Raw genomic sequence first — 14,360 nt, 5'->3', positions numbered from 1 at the left:
TCACTAATTCTTTTAAGTCCGGTAGGACTGTCATCTACAGTCGGAGAGCACTAACAAGGTCAGTGAGGCAGCTAAGTAAAGCTGATAGTGCAAGGTAAGGGTTTTTTGGATAGTTGGGTATGTGATTGAGTCCTTTGGCCAATACCTTACGTATTGTGACATTATCTATAATACTGAGGTCATGAGTACAGACAAGGTTCCCAAATCCTTCAAAATCCTTGCAGAATGAGGTAAATTGAATGCATGTACAGCAAGGGATTGTTTCTTGTCTAAGAAAGTCATTATTTAAAACTAATCCTTTTATAGGATGATGGTATTTCCATCCAATGAGAATATTGTCAAGCAGTTTATGATTCCCAAAAAAAAAGTCAAAGCACTCACAAAAAAGACTTTTTGGTAAGATCGAATCAAGAAGTATGTTGTGAAACAGACAGTGTATGTAGATATCACCACAATTCGAATCATCTTTACTGAGGACTTTTCTTCCACATGGGTTTGTAGAGACCTGCAATATATTTAGGGGTTAGATTTCAGGGAAGTTTCTGATTGCAGGGAATATGCCTCTCCCTCTTGTAAAGCTACGAGACTTTCCTCGGTTAGATGAGGAGCTAGGTGTGAAAAAAGAGGTGAAGGAGTTGGAAGAAGCTAAAGAGTTAGCTCTTTTTAGAGCAGGAGAATCATCATCTTCAATACAAGGTTTAAGCAGATTCGTGATGTATTTGACTCCTTTGTAGTTAGCATAAGTTATGAGGTATAGACCGGGCTCATCACCTTTAAGTTCTTTCAGAATATCATGCAATAGACCTCTGAAGATATTGAAGGCGATTTGTGCAATCACAATCTGCTTAGCCTTTCCACCTAGCCATGAGCAGATTAGGGATAGATGAAAGTCAATTGGTTTCTCTGGGAACAATAGATCTAAATGGTTGAGGATATACCATATTGCATGATCAAACCACATGATGCTTGATTCACAGGTAGCTTTTGGGTCAAGAAATCTACAAGCACATTTTACATAGGGGTTACTTTTCGCAAATTCCATGCTACCCTTAGTACGTATGTACAATCCATCATTTGAGGGGCATTTGGAGTGGTCGATAAGATGAAGGTTAAAGGGGGATTTAATCGGTTCTCCCTTAGAATTGCCCACCTTTAAGAATCTTAAGCTTACAATCTTCCATTGTAGAGGCGGGGAGGTTGGCCAAGTATACCCAGGTTTCACTAAGAATAGGAGCCAGGAAGGCTTTGTTTGGTAGAACCCATAGTTGATGGTCTACTCCGAGAGATTCAATTTCTATTTGTCTTATTGGTAAGACAGGAAAGACTTTTGAGATTTTAGGTACCATCTCAAGGAGGTTAACATCATTGAGAGAGCAAAGATTTTTTTGAAACTCTTTTACTGCTTCTAGAGCTGCACTATCTTGACAGAAGATGCCACCAGTAGAAGGGATGGAGGGGGTATTTGGGGTGCAGACAAACGAGGGGTTAAGCCCACAGAGTTTTCTAAGGAAGTTTGACAGTTCAGCTCTAGATGAGGAGAACAGGGCAAGCTCTTGCTGATATTGTGAAGCAAGGACAGGAAGTTGGGCAATATATTGGGATAGCAGATTAACACCTTCTAGGGGGTCTTTGTCCAATGAAGCCAGAATTTTTACCCAGTCATTAAATGACAACATCTGCAAGACAGAAAGTTTTTTGTCCGAAACAAGAGCTGAATCATAAATAAGTTGTGAAGCATCCAAACTGTTAATACATCTGAGGACCAAAGAGGAGGCAACAGATTGGGGATCCGCAGTAAGTTCCAATCCCTGAGATAAAGCAAGAGTCTGCAAAAACAGTGAGGTCAGGTTTATTTTGTCTTGCCATAGTATGTGATACATAATTTGGCTTTCCTAGCAAGGAAAGGTCTAGTTCTAGCAGCTAAGGTATCTTTTGGTGTACGGTCTTTAAGGTAGAGCTTAATCTGATCAAAAATCTTTGCATGATTATCAGGGTTGTGATTAGTACTCATGCGAGCTGTCATTCTATAATGTGAGCAGTCCTGAAACAAAGGTGATATAAAAAATTAGCAAAGTGTTCTAGAATGTAAAGTCTTTTTGGTCCTGTAACCCTTCAACCAGCAAAGTCTGAGACTATGGTAGCCGTGAGCAGGCAACCAGAAGAGATTCTAAAAGCGGCCACCTAACACCAGTCTGCCAATGAAGGATTTAACGACTGTGGGTCCAATTTAGAGCTCCATTCCTACGATAATTTCCTAGGCCAGCATCCCGGTTTCCCCAAAGAGGAGAAACCTTATGTATAGGATGTGTGTGTAGATGTTTAAATCTTAACTAATAAGACACAATTGAATTTTTACATTCAAAAGACAGCTGACCAAGGAACAATGAACTGATATGTACAAAAAAAACTCAGTATCAGAATTATTTAGATACAATGATTGTAGGAAAGAGGTCCTCTTTCAGTAGGGTTGGAAGTAAAAAAGACTTCCCCATTCCTCAGTGGGTATTTCATCATAGTAATGTTGCTTGCCAAAGAAAAGAAAACCCTCCAAGATAAGATAGAGTACTTACCTACATCCATCCAAACAAGACAACAATTCAGTTAGCGGTATCAATGGACTATATCAGTTGTTATCCATGTCCATCTTTCAGAATTTACTTACTTTAGAAAAGCTTTTAGGTTTATTAGTTTTTAGCACTCTTTACATATTCCTTCCAAAATCAGTGGTATAATATACTTTCTAATATGAGTGGTGAAGTCCATCATCAAAAAAAGTTTTTAAGAATAGTGAGGTTTACTTGTTAAGCCATAGCTTGGTAGCTACGCTTGAGCCCATAATAACAACCATCTACTTACTAAGCACTAAAGAAAAAAACACCAATTTTTACAAGTGGAACCTCATTTCTCGAGCCATATCTCGGTATTTATGCCAAGTTTTGAGGGTACCAGTCATATACTTACCTTCAATCTCCAAAGATTTCTTCATAGCTTGGTAGCTATGCTTTATACTAACAGTAGCAACCATATACTTACCAATCAAGTGGAACTTTATGTCATGATCCAAAGGCCAATTTTTTTTGCTGAGAGTATATACTTACCTTCAAAAAACTTCAAGTTTTAAGTATTCAATACAGTTCAGCAGATTTCAGCCTTGTTTTTCTCCAAGATACCTCCATTGTCCTGGGTGCTAGATAACCTTAACACCTTCTCCCCATATGAAATCATGAGGGAAGGTATTATGCCAAAGTCCAAGAGTTGCCATATTTCTTAACACAGAAGAGCCAGACGTCTCCTTGTTGGTGTTTAGACAGAGTTTTATTATCAAAACAATCATAAGCTTTCAGAAAAATCAAGGTTCTATTCACTTCTCATGCGGTCACTAGCTTTAGCTATAGGCCAGAGCAAAAGTGCATTAGCTATATACTTACCCCCCCTTTTTTTTAACAAAAGCCAAGTGATTAGTCATCATCCAGAACATTGTAATGTTCGGTTACTGTCAGGCTTGAATAGAGAAACAAAAAGACCAGAGTCGGCTTAAAACAGAGCCCTAAAAAAACCAGTGTTGGCAAAAACAGTGCATAGCAAAAAAGCCTCTATCGGCTAAAAATCAGAGCCATCTTTTTTTGAACAAACTTTAGTTCGGTTGGTAAACAGCAGGACCTACAGCGGCTTAAGCCAAGCCAAGATACCCAATGATGCATATTTTTCTCAACAAGATCAGTCAGCAAATCCCCCAATCCTTCTACTAAATCCCATTAGTATACATTGCTCCCATTTTTAAGGGCTACAACAGTTTTTATGAAAAAAACCAGTCTACGCAGAGTATTGCCAAAACCACTTCGTAAAGAAAAAAGCCTTAATGAATGTCGTTCAGTTCTGTGTTACGCTATGAGAACTACTGCAAGTAGTATTAACTAACTATTTTCGAAGCAACAGATAACCAAAAGATTTTTTTCAAAAAAGCTTTAGAGAAAAACCTAAGTGTTTTGAGCAGTGAGCTCCATAGCTCAGATAGTGAAGCAGATAGTCTATTGCCTTTAGTCAGAACAAAAAAAACATACACAGGCTAAGTGAGGGGCAAGGTGCGCCCTCACCTTATTTATAGAGTTTTGAGCTGCATTTCCCTAAGCGTGATCGATGGGAGAGGCATGTGGCGCTGCTGTGTAGCGTCTTCAAGAGATGCACAGAAAGCCTTGCTAGGGAGATCCATACCCAAGATGCACAGGCCACCTACCATTTACAATGAGAGCTCGGTGTTTTACTCACGCCCAATTCTAGGAGAGATTTGTTATGCAAGGGCATAGTCCCATAAGTTGAATGTAATAAGTTGGTATCCCATGAGTGCTTCAAGGTGGGGGGGGGGGGGATATATAGGAGGAGGGAAAAACTAAAGTCTTAATATTACCACAGAGTGTGTGTGTGTGTGTGTGTGTGTGCGCGCAAAAGAGGGAAGGAGAAGAGAAAGATGCAAAAAGGTTAAATGTAGTAGGAGTAGTTCAAAGGTGCCAAAGACAGAGTGAGACAAAAAAATGCATTTGAACAATGGGTAAATAAGTATCAATAGGTTATTGGTGATAGTGTCGATCATATGTGTGTCAAGGAGAGATGTATAAAGATACACACACACACAAACACATACAAAGTGAGGTGGTAAGAGGAGTGACCAAGACCTGCCGGTAGGCGGGTTGCACGAGTACTATCATAATGGGGGAAGGGATTCCGGCCCCTCCCCCAACCACCTGACGTAAGCTGATGCAACCGGTCAGTGTGCCCTAAAGCTCCGATGACTGCACTAGAGAGAGAGAGAGAGAGAGAGAGAGAGAGAGAGAGAGAGAGAGAGAGAGAGAGAGAGAGAGAGAGAGAGAGAGAGAGAGCAAAGAGAGTGGTTATCGACTGCGCGATACATCAAAGAGAGAGAGCGAGTAGAGAGGTTGCCGACTGCGTGAGACACGAGAGAGAGAGAGAGAGAGAGAGAGAGAGAGAGAGAGAGAGAGAGAGAGAGAGAGAGAGAGAGAGAGAGAGAGAGAGAGAGAGAGAGAGAGAGAGAGAGAGAGAGAGAGAGAGAGAGAGAGAGAGAGAGAGAGAGAGAGAGAGAGAGAGAGAGAGAGAGAGAGAGAGAGAGAGAGAGAGAGAGATAGATAGAGAGAGAGAGAGAGAGAGAGAGAGAGAGAGAGAGAGAGAGAGAGAGAGAGAGAGAGAGAGAGAGAGAGAGAGAGAGAGAGAGAGAGAGAGAGAGATGGTGCTATGTTGAGGACAAGCTGCTCTTCATAGGCTCGGAGCGAAGGCAAGAGCAAATCTTAATAGTGGAGGCAAGTCGGCACTGAGAGTACGGCCTGCACCGAGATCTGACTGCTCTCTCTCTCTCTCTCTCTCTCAAGCACAGACAATCATTTTAGCTTTTTTTACTTCATTCTATTTTGTACCTAGAGATTGTATTAGATCCACCAAGGAACTTGGGGGAAGGGATTCCGGACTGTCATTTTAGCTTTTCTAGCCTGCCCAAAGGGAAAAGGCTATAGCGATGCAACGTCTTTTTGCTGACTAAAATATTTTTTATTTATTTTGTTCATTTTGTGGATTTATATCAAGAACCACTATGTGGCATGATTAAAGTGGTTGGAAAAGTGGCCACTCTCCGCACAAGATGGGTATCCTAGGAGGTTGGTAGAGGTAGGGATAAGGATTGGCCATGTGTAGACCATCTATTGGCTTATCATTTGTGGAGGGAGTGATAAGACTTCTAGGGTTGTGAGTCTCATAATTAGTTTTCTTTATGGATTCAAGCTGTTGGCTCCCAAGCGTCTACCGGGTAGAGGTAGGTGGGAAGCTTCTCTGTGTGTGAGTCTTCCACGGTGGGGTTGCACTGCGTGGAGGTTGCCATCGCCATAGCCTGGGTTGCATGCTTCTCTTTCTCATCCGTCTATTGTAGCTCCCACACTGTTGGCACATCTTGGGTTGCAGGCGCACTGTTTGCTTCTCGTCTATTGCAGTTGCCGCACTGTCGACCAACTCTTGCATCCTCTTGCAGCCTCTGTACCTACCGCACTGTTCGTCTCTTGCCGTTGCAGCACTGCTTATTCTGCCTGCTAAGCGTGCCATTAGCAGGTCAGCGCATCAGCAAACGCAGTCGTCATGGCTTGCACTTAGATGCAGAGGCCCGTATTATGAGGTATGAGGTATGATTCAATTGCTTGTTGCATTTTGTTTCAGGTGTGCATTACCATGAACTTTTTTTGTTGCTCCTCCCATTTATTGGCGATGAGAAAACCTTTGAGACAAGTGTTGAATGTTGGAAAGAAAAATATGCCACAAAATTTACAATAATAGATGAGAATCGTCACAAATATAGTAAGTTAAAACTTGAAGCAACAAGCACTAAAACACTTTCATTGCCCTCATCCTCAAGATCTGAGCATAACGAGCCTTAAAAATATGAGTTGGCCCTTGATATTCAAACAAGAAATCCCACCACAAGATCCTTGCCAACATTTCAAAAATTGGCATTGTGCAATGAGGAATACCACTCACTTGTCTCCAAGTTGAACATTGAGCAACGCTCCCATTTTGATGACATTATGACTAGGAAACGCTTGCAACCAACTCAACCAATCCATCTCTTTCTGACTGGGGGTGCAGGAACAAAAAAAACTTTCACTTTGCAAGCAATCATTCAAGGCTTGATCCGCCACTACAATAACTCTCTTGCATTAGATGTTGAACTCCCCTCAACATTGTTGATGGCATATACAGGAAAAGCAGCTTTCAACTTCGGAGGCACAACAATTCATTCAGCATTGTGCTTGCCCCTTGTCTTCCAACCAAATACTTCTCTTTCTTCTGAAAGTTTTGCCGAACACTCGCAGCTCTATAAAAACCTCAAACTAGTTGTGTTTGATGAAGCATCTTTGATTGGAAATAGACTCTTGTGGATCATAGATACAAGACTACGATCAATCAAGCACAATCACGTAGAGCCATTCGGTGGGCTAGATGTCATTTTCTGTGGTCACTTATGCCAAGCAAGCCCAATTCGAGATTGCTGGATATTTAGCGAGCCACAAGATTCTCTGCAATTACTCTCGCCTTCGTTTTGGCACACCCATATAAAATGCTATGAGCTGACAAAAACAATGCATCAATCAAAAAATGACTTCATTGCTATTCTCAACAGAGTGCGCAAAGCGAAACACACAAGCGAGGATTTGTTACTCTTGAATACCAACCATTGCAAATAATACCTTTGACAAATTGACAACACCCCATTTATACTTCACAAATAACTTGAAGGACTCACATAACCGCCTTGTTTAGAAATTGCATGCTCATGCATACATAATCCACGCAAGGGACAACCATCATAAAACTTGCTCAAAAAACCTTGTAGTGCCAAGCAACCCACAAAACACTACCGGCTTAGCCTTGACCTTGGAGCTTAAAGCAGGAATGATTGTTGAGATTTGTGGTGGGAATATTGATATCTCGGATGGTCTTGTGAATGGCACAGATGGAATCTTGAAACTTGTGGAAAGCAAACCTCCCTCTCCTATTGCATGGATATTGTTTTTTGATCGCTCAGCAGGCTTCAAACAACGACATGTGCACCAACACCTTAACACACTTTCCATTAACCCCCAATGGACACCAATTTTTCATTCAACAAAAGAATTTCAGGTTGGGAAAAATGCATTGAACATTGTGTCTCAAACCCAATTTCCAATCCAGGCAGCGAACGCATGCACTATCCATAGATCGAAGGCTTGACAATGAGCATAGTAGCCTTTGATCCAACATGAATAAAAAATCACATGGATTAGCCTACACAGCTCTTTCTTGCATCAAAGATCCATCAAACCTCCACATTCTCAATCCAATCCAACCAACTCAAATCAAAGTCGACAAGAATTTCCTTGATGAGCTTGATCGCCTTAGCAATGAAGCCAAATGGGAATACTTCACAAAATTTCCATTCGCATACAAACATACACATCAGATCATTGAATCATTGAACATCTTTTCTAGTCAAAAATATCTCTACAATATCAAACAGGATTTGAATTTTGCAAGTTCTGACATTTTGTGCCTTCAAGAAACAAAACAAAAAATTCCTTCCAATGATCTTGCACCAAAGTTTAATCATGTCCATCACCACAACAAAATAGGTGTTTCAATCTACTACAAGACTTGCATGAAGTTGCAACTGCAAACACACTGCTTGCTCCAGGAATAGAGATCATTCAAGTTGTCTTAGGCATCCATGAACACCTTGAATGGGAAATCATATGCGTCTACAAATCTCCAAAAACCTCATCAGCCTTGTTGGTGTCACAACTCCGTACCTTGCTACAACAATTACATCCTGGACGAATGAGTGTTGTTATGGGGGACTTTAATGTAGACAATGACCCCACAAACAATCAATATCATTCATAGTAGGCACACGATTTTGCTTTTGGTCAGATCATTCATCCACTCATCTTATGATTCCTAAATGGTTCTAACCACTCCCTTCCTCCCTCCCTACCCCCCCTCCCCTCCATCCCTTCCACCCTTCATCTCTCCCTTCCCTCATCCTCTCCACAAAAAGAAAACATAATTCCATACATTATGCTTCCCTTTATCCTATCAAAATACCACTTTGATACTCTTCAATCCTTCATCACGGTCAACATTTTGTGATGTAATCTACAAATCACTTTCTCTATGGATCAATATGATTAACATCCTTACAGTTTTTTGTTTCACTTTCTTATTATTTATTTGTTTCCTGTATAGGTAGGTCTTGTGATTTTGTCACTTGTTTTACTTGTCATAAAAATCAATATCTAATTCTCCTAAATGATTTTCTCATGTTAAACTGATCATTTAATATGGGGAAGTGCTAGGGGAGAAAAAGCTAGATTATTGGTTAAGCTGACAGACCGGCCACAGCAGGGATCCAAAGGAGGGAAAATAGGGATCCAAAAGGGGGGCCATCTGCACAAGAGCAACATGCAACAATGGGCTTAAAAGGCCCTAAGGTTTAGCCCAATAAAACTACCAAAATGCTAAGGTTCCAAAATTCAAAGGTTGTGTCCAAAGGTCAAAAGCTTAGGAAAATTGGATGCTTTGTGTGTGTCCCAAAAGTCTTCAACCATCCCTACATAGGAGGGGGCGAGCCCTAGAAGTAGGAGATGAGAGAGAAACACACACACACACACACACACACACACACACACACACACACACACACACACACACACACACACACACACACACACACACACACACACACACACACACAAGCTCCCTTTGTACATAAGGGAAAAAGGGACACATGTCAGCTCCCTAGCCTAGATGCCCACAAGGTGTTCTCAATTCCTATTGGATGACCTTGGAGGTGGACCAATGAGAATTAGGCTAGAGTAAGTCTAGTTTAATTAATTTAAAAACACTTAATAAAAGAACCAATAAGAATTAAGCTCTCTAGAAGACTAATGGACAGTCTCCCAAGGGGTCCAATGAGCATTCTTGTTGCTCTCTCCACCCAAGCACTCTTGTTATTCTCATTAGAAATCTATTCTAATGAAATGCTCACTATGTTCATGCTAAATTCTGCTACACACAAGTTACTAGACCATTAAATGCTACATTGGTATCAGAGCACAAGGTTTCTCTTTTCTTGCTCAAGAAGGGAGGTCCTCAAGCTAGCTATAAATGGTTGGTATTATTAATTGCATGTGAGTAAGTAGAATAGGGACTTTTCAGCCTTATAGTGCGCCTGCCTTTGTGCAGTTAACAGGGCATCACCGCCGAGAGGTATGGTCTTAATAGTGGAGTCCTACGGGGCTTGCCTACGGCTTAACCACCATTGATCTATTAAAAGCTTGACAGGAGCCGATGTTGAGTTGGTGTTGAACGACCCTCTCTTTTATTCTTTGTAATTAATGGTATTCAAGCCACGGGTATAGTAGCTTGAGTGCTTTTTCTAAAGGGGTAAAGAGGAGTAGCAACTAGGGCTTGAAGTGCCAAAGTACACCTAAAAATTTTACACCTAAAACTTGTTAGAATGGATGCCAATAGTAAAGAGAGTGAGATTAATGTTGATAACTTTGATTTTGCTAATGAGCAGGCTATCAATGATGTCCCTATGCTTGTTAACTACCTTGTTTCTAGGCTTCAACAAGCTATGGGAAATCCATCCCTCCAAAGTGAAGTGCAATGGGAGCTTTGTGCTCATGGGATTCTCCAAGCTCCTCACCATGACGAGAGAGCACCGAGGAAGCCTCCTTGGGAACCTTCAAAAAGAGTCCTCTCTCCTATTCGGGAAGAAGAAGAGGATCCATACGAAGGGCTCAAAAATTTTCTCCTTGATGACGCATCTCCTTCTCAAAGGAGGAATCAAGAGCCTCCACAGAAGGAATGAGAAAGAAGTGAGTCTCCCGCCACCTCGACGAAGATGGCTCCACGATGATGGCGGGCTAAATGCTCTCCATCACCTCCAAAACGAAGAAGACCATTGCACACTTCTCCACACCATAGTTCAAAGAGGGATGATAAAAAGCAAGAGAAGAAAAAGGCGAGAAAGAGGACACACTCGTCTCCATCTTCTTCAACCTCTTCCTCTTTTGAAAGTGATGGTGAAGACCAAGAAGATCAAGGCAAGAAATAGGTGAGAAAGAGGTCACCCTCTTCTCCATCTTCCTCAAATTCTTCACCTTCTGAAGAAAGTGATGGTGCAATTTTTGAGCCATAAAAAATAAGAGACCATCGGAAATTTTATGCCGCGTGGAAGAGGTCGTCCAAGCTCAAGAAGTTCAAAGAGGGAGGGAAAAGAATCTCTTTCCTTACCTACGATGGCACCTTTGGTGCTATGGACAAAGTCTTGGACTTTATCCAATAGTTCGATGCAGCGTTTGGAGATGAGGGCTTCACGGAGTCCTCTAAGCTATGCCATGTAGCTATGCACTTTCAAATGTCCGCCAGGAAATGGTGGTCTAGCTTAGGGGCCGTGAAGCTCCACGAACATGGAAAGAGCAGTTTTTGGCCACCGATGCCGAAGACAAAGTACTCACCAAATGGTGAAGCTTAAAGCTCTCTCCTTACGAATCCATTCACAAATATGTAGACACGTTTTGGGACCTACAACTCAAAGCCTGTGTCTTCAAAAAGTTGGATTTTGGAGAGCAAAAGCAACAATTTTTTGCGGGCTTAACTGAAGCAATGGCAGAGTATGTCAACTCCCAAAGGCCATGCACCATATCGGCGGTTATACGCCATACTATGGTGGCTTCCCAAATCAATTTCCAAACGGGGGCTACAAGAAATTCTAAGCCCACGGAAAACAAGGGTTCCAATGAGCCTAAGAGGAAGGACAATGTCCAAATGTCTCCTAAGGGAAACTCCAACAAAGCTAAAGAGAAGGGAGTTTACAAAGGCAAAAATAAACTCTCTCCTGAAGAGCTTGAGCGTTATCGCAAGGATAACCGTTGTTGGAGCCCCATTGGTCCAACTGTTGTAATGAGCTCATCTTGTAAAGCATATCAAATTCCCATTTTATGCCAAAGACGTCTTATCATTTTGATCCATTCGTATGGGTTATGTAAAGATTAATCAGTTAGTCAGGACTCAGATTTGTTCCCACTTTGTAATAATGAGTAAGAGAACCCTATGTACATTTTTGAGCTAAGGTGACTAAAGTATAAAAGTCACCTTAGAACCATTTTTTAATAACATTTGAATATTAATCCTGTGTCGTACGAGTCTGAGAGAGAGGGAGAGAGAGAGAGAGAGAGAGAGAGAGAGAGAGAGAGAGAGAGAGAGAGAGAGAGAGAGAGAGAGAGAGAGAGAGAGAGAGAGAGAGAGAGAGAGAGAGAGAGAGAGAGAGAGAGAGTGTCTTATCCTCTTCGCTACGCGCTTCTCCCTCACCGGATTCACGACGTGACCACACCATCGCGGTAGTCTCTCCGAGAGCTACGCGCCCACGCTACGCATTCACCGTTTTGAGTTGATCGTGGTCGATCCTTCCTCGAGCTTGTTTTGCTTGTAAGTAGCACAAACGGTGTCTGTTTTCAATAATCAAGTGCTTTATGGAATGAGAAAGAGATTAGCTACGCATAGATACTCATAAACTTAAGTTTTGCCCACTTTTGGATTATGACCTGTTAGTCTATCACGAGTGTATTCGAGATAACTAGGGTTCAAATCTGGTGAGATTAGACTTATAGGTAAGTATATCCTAGTGAGAGGATGGTTCCTAGTAAGTTTGATGCGATTCCGAGTTCATTGGACGTGTAAACTGTGTTGTGAGCATTTAGGGATAGAGTGGGTTGCATTCTACCAGGGTTAGTGATTGATGCATCATAAAAGTGCGTATGTGTAGATTGGTCTCAGCCTGACAAGCTAACGAGATTGCCTACGTGCACCTACGGGTTAGTCGTGTCATCGGATGATAAGTATGTTGTTTGTGTCGTGCTCGTGAGTATGAACAGGGGAGTAGTTTTTCCCTAAAACATTGGCGCCGCTGCCGGGGACACAAGACCTTAAGTAGGGAGATCTACGTCACTCGTGTGATGGTTAGCTTACTTTAGTTTTGACTAGAGAGAGCTTAAACTTTTAGAACAAGATCTAGGATAGAGTATCCTAAGGTCTAGTGGATAGCCAGGAAGCCTGTGTCTTGCCGAGGGTCTGCGACTAGTTAGATTTAGTTAAGTAGGATAATGTGGAGTTAGGGTTTTTGGTTTTGAGTGCTTGTTATACTTGTGAAGAAATAGTAGAAAAACGCTGTAAAACCGCATAAAACAAACAAAAAGAAGAAACAATAAGGCTGTTGCTTGCCTTGAAAGCAAAACCCACCCCATATACCCTTGAAAGGGGTGAAAAGAGTCGACATTGAAATTTATGATCCAACACTCGAGAAAACATAAAAATTGCGACCAAAACCAACAAAAAAAGAAACAGGTGATTGTCATAAGGAAACACTAAGTGAACCTAAAGAGGCCAAGAAGAGATATAACCATTAGCCAAGGGTAAAGTGACTGTGTCATGAGGTATGACTGATGTTCACAAGTTTAAGATGAAATGTCATCAAATTTGCATCAGTTCAAGTGCAATGGAGTTGTGAATTGTCAGAGAAAAGTGAAATTTGTGAAGTGCTTGAGTTTGAGGTCAAAATAAGTCCAAACTTCATAAAACTTGGGGGATAGACTTATATGGGCACAGGGAACAAGACTATGCAAAAATAGACAAAAAATTAAGTCCCCATTGCTCTCTGCCTGGTCTATCGCGATAGACTGATGAAGGTGGTGATTGACTAGCAGCAAGAAAAAAACCTTTACACCACAGGTTTAACACATCAATACAAGGGTACTCACAAAAATTGAGTAAATTTGAACACCATTTTGACCACAAAACTTCAAAACTGGTGTTTAGAGTCTGAATTCAGAGACAAGGGCAATAAGTCTTTGACCAAATGTCCAAACAGTGCCAAAATTGGTCAATGCACTACACAAGGGGAGGCTGAACCAACTGTGGTGAAAACTTGAGAAAAATGCTAAAATTGGAGAAAGTGCCTAGTCTATCGCGATAGACCAAGGAAATTGTTGCTGGGGAATTTTTCTTTCAAATTTTCCCTAGGGAGATTTTTATCAGGGCCTAAATAGCAGACACACCAAAATTCAAGGCATTTAGAACACTGAAGGTCAATGTGAGGGTCAGATAGAGAATCAAGCTCTGACTGAAATACTAAAATGGAACCAAAACCCAACCCAAGTGTCCAAACTTCATAAAACTTGAGGGATAGGCTATAGAGGATAACTAGAACTCAAGGGTAAAGTCACAATTTTGAATTGACTTGTGATGAGCAAATTGTCAGTCTATCGCGATAGACTAAGAAAGTAGTGAATTAGACACTTTTTGCAATTTGTGACTATACTGCTAGGACATACTCTCTATATAGATCCCAGCCATCATTTCATATTTGAAATTGGACCACCAGAAGACTGACTAAGGGGTTGCTGTATATACTTGAAAGATTTTTGGTAATTCAGGGAAAACCCTTGTGAACAGACTAACCATCCTTGTGTAGATCCAAGAAGGAGATCAGCGCAAAGCCATACAGGAAGAAGGAGTTTAGGTAAGCTTGAAGTTTGCAACCAAACTTTCATTCTTATGTATTTAAGGTCAGGAGCCTTTGGTAAGTCGGGAGCTAAAAGTGTCAAAAGTCAAACTAGCACCACGTCCACTGAAGAGAGTGTAACTCAGACGAGGCTAGACCCATTAGCACCAATCATTGAGGAGGGTAGTGATACTGACACTTCGTCGGAAAAGTCCTTCTTCATGACGGGGAGTCAACAGCCAGGAGGTTTCAACGGTGAAGGACCAAT

This window comes from Adiantum capillus-veneris, chromosome 8, assembly GCF_014529385.1.
Source record: "Adiantum capillus-veneris isolate H3 chromosome 8, ASM1452938v2, whole genome shotgun sequence".
NCBI classification, from domain to species: Eukaryota; Viridiplantae; Streptophyta; class Polypodiopsida; order Polypodiales; family Pteridaceae; genus Adiantum; species Adiantum capillus-veneris.
This window is presented reverse-complemented; position numbering follows the sequence as displayed.